This window comes from Coregonus lavaretus (genome assembly GCF_964263955.1).
Source record: "Coregonus lavaretus genome assembly, contig: HAP1_SCAFFOLD_1668, whole genome shotgun sequence".
NCBI lineage: Eukaryota > Metazoa > Chordata > Actinopteri > Salmoniformes > Salmonidae > Coregonus > Coregonus lavaretus.
This window is the reverse complement of record NW_028163434.1, coordinates 8,758-11,676: the sequence shown is the minus strand read 5'-3', so window position 1 is coordinate 11,676 and position 2,919 is coordinate 8,758.

The following is a 2,919-nucleotide window of genomic DNA, read 5'->3' as shown; positions in this document are numbered from 1 at the left end:
TGGGCTGAAGGGGTAGTAAGGGCAGACACTTGATTGGAGAGTAATTGAACCTGATTAAGCAGCACCTGACTGTCCTCAGCAATCGTCTTAAACAGGGTATCATGTTGGCCAAGTAAAATGCCCTGATTGGCTATGGCAGTCCAAATTTGAGTGCACTCTGGGGTGGTATCCGAGCTACTGTCTGCTGGGTTCATGATGGTCAGATCATGAATGAGCTGCAGCTGGAACCCTGACTCCCGCACACCAGACTTCACTCCTGCAATCAAGGACAGACAGAGGGGAGGGAGAGAGCAGAGAGAGCTACCTAGCAGCAGTAGGCCTAACATTCTCAACCCTACCAAACCACCATTACATACACTGTATATGAGTGTAGTAGAGATATCAAAGGGTATCAAAGGATGTTACTTAATCATTTTTGACAGTCAGTGTTTGTTGTCAAGTTACATATAAGCCCAATATCAAATGCTCATATTTGACATTTGTTCCCCTATATGGGTCCCAAAAGAGGGAAGTGAAGTGGTTAAACCAGCTGTCACTCAAAAACTCCTCAACCAATAAGGTTCATCAAGAGAGAGGAGAGCCCTGGTGGTTTCTGTTGTCATCTCATCCTCACTGGTTAAGCTTACCTACCCTCAATATCCACTTGGAGCAGTTTGTAGTGTCACATCTATTGTATGGACATTATAATGACCCATGTTTGTAGTCCTGGATCTCCTGAACATGTTGGTGTATATTTGGGAGTAAACAGAGGGTCCAAATCAGCAGAAAGGTGAAAGGAAGGAGGAGTTCTGGAAACTCTCTGAATTATCTTGGGGCTGTTACATATGATATTTAATATATGTTAACAGCTAGACTTTGTTCTCCACTTCCCCTCTATTATCTATATCTTCCTGGTATGATAGTGTCCTGTCCATCATCACAAATAGCAAGTCTCATTCCCTGGGCAGGAGGACTGTGTTGAGATATACTCTGGACAAGATGACCATGTAGAGACATGGAATGATTTATATTGTGCCGCAGAAAATGGTTTTACAATAAGCACTGTAACAATCTTTCACACGCACACATGCACATAAGTACTGTCACGGTTTCGGCCGAGGCTGCCTCTCTTCCTTGCTCGGGCAGGCTTCAGCGGTCGTCGTCTCCGGAGTACTAGCTGCCACCGTTGAATGTTTCTATATTTGTTTGGTTTTGTCTTTATGTTGTACACCTGTTTTCGTTTAGCGCTAATTAGTGTCCTATAAGTTCTCGTTGTGTTTGTCAGGTGTTGTGTGTGATTGTTTCGCTGTCGTGTTTGTGCGCTACTGTTGCCCGTTTGCTCTTCGTGGTTTTCCTCCTCTGTTTAGGAGGGTATTTTCGCACATGTTAGTGCGCCGTTTGGTTTACGCCTGTGTGCGTATTTTCTCGCCTCCGGGCTTTTTGGCTCGTGTATTGAGTGTGCTTTCACTAAAGTCTTTTGGACTAATTTTCTGCGTCCTGCGCCTGATTCCTGCACCACACCCACCTACAGCACCCACTGACAAGTACGTACACAAGTATGCAAACTTGTTCTATTTTTTGTATTAGCATAGCCACAAGTACCTGTGTCATTATGTTGATACTTCCCTAGAGTTAACACCTACAGCAGTCACACAGACAGAGACACACAGATGACTCAGAGACAGAGATATCACTAGAAGCAGAGACTTTACGTATAGAGGGCTTGCAGTTGACGTACAACGCCTCCTGGCGGCCATGTTGGAAGACCACCACATGAATTCTAGAAGCAGAGACTTAATGTATAGTAGACCTACATAGAAAGAAAGACCCATGCATTGTTAAAGATGTCAAAGGTCATCTATGTTGAGCCAGATATGAACAACAAGGTCAAGTTGGAGATGGAGGAGGGGATTGTGGATATCTGTAGGTGCTGGTGTTAGCCATGATATCTGACTGTTTTTAACCTTGTAGGTACTGGTATTAACCATGATATCTGATGGATTTTAACCCTATAGGTACTGGTATTAACCATGATATCTGATGGTTTTTAACCCTGTAGGTGCTGGTATTAACCATGATATCTGATGGATTTTAACCCTATAGGTACTGGTATTAACCATGATATCTGTCACGGTTTCGGCCGAGGCTGCTCCTCTTCCTTGTTCGGGCGGACTTCGGCGGTCGTCGTCTCCGGAGTACTAGCTGCCACCGTTCTATGTTTCTTGTTCTTTTGGTTTTGTCTGTTCATAACACCTGTCCCTTATTTGTGTCTTGATTGTTCCCCTTATTTAGTTTGTTTGTTTGGGTCAGGTGTTATGCGTGATTGTTTTTGTCAGCCTGCCTCTTGGAGTTTGTTCTCTCGTTGTGTATTTACGAGAGCTCGCACTGTGTGCGCTTTTCCTTGTTTTCTCGCACTGTGTATTTTCGTGCGTAATTGTTCGCGCCACCCGGTTGGGTTGGCGACGTATACTTGTGTTTTGGACTCAGTAAAGTTCTGTTGACGTCCTCCTGGTTTCCTGCGCCTGATTCCTATCATCCACCTACACCACTCTGACAGAATCACGCATCACAATGGAATCAGCAGGAGCGACCGCGCCGACCGCCGATATGGACGAACGTCTTCGTGGTCAGGAGGACCGAATGAACCAGGTCTGTCACGCCCTAGAGAGGGTGATGAACACTCTACACCGATGGGAGACCAGCGGGGTGCCCACACCTCCAACCACCGACCCAGCTCCAGCGGTCAGCCCTCCGGTTTCATCTCCGGAACCCAGTGGGATTCGGCTCTCGCTCCCGAGGGCGTACGACGGCTCCACCGCCGGGTGTCAAGGGTTCCTGCTGCAGGTGGAGCTCTACCTCGCCACCGTACACCCGGCGCCCTCGGGACACGAGAGCGTCTCAGCCCTCATCTCCTGTCTCACCGGCAAGGCGTTGGAGTGG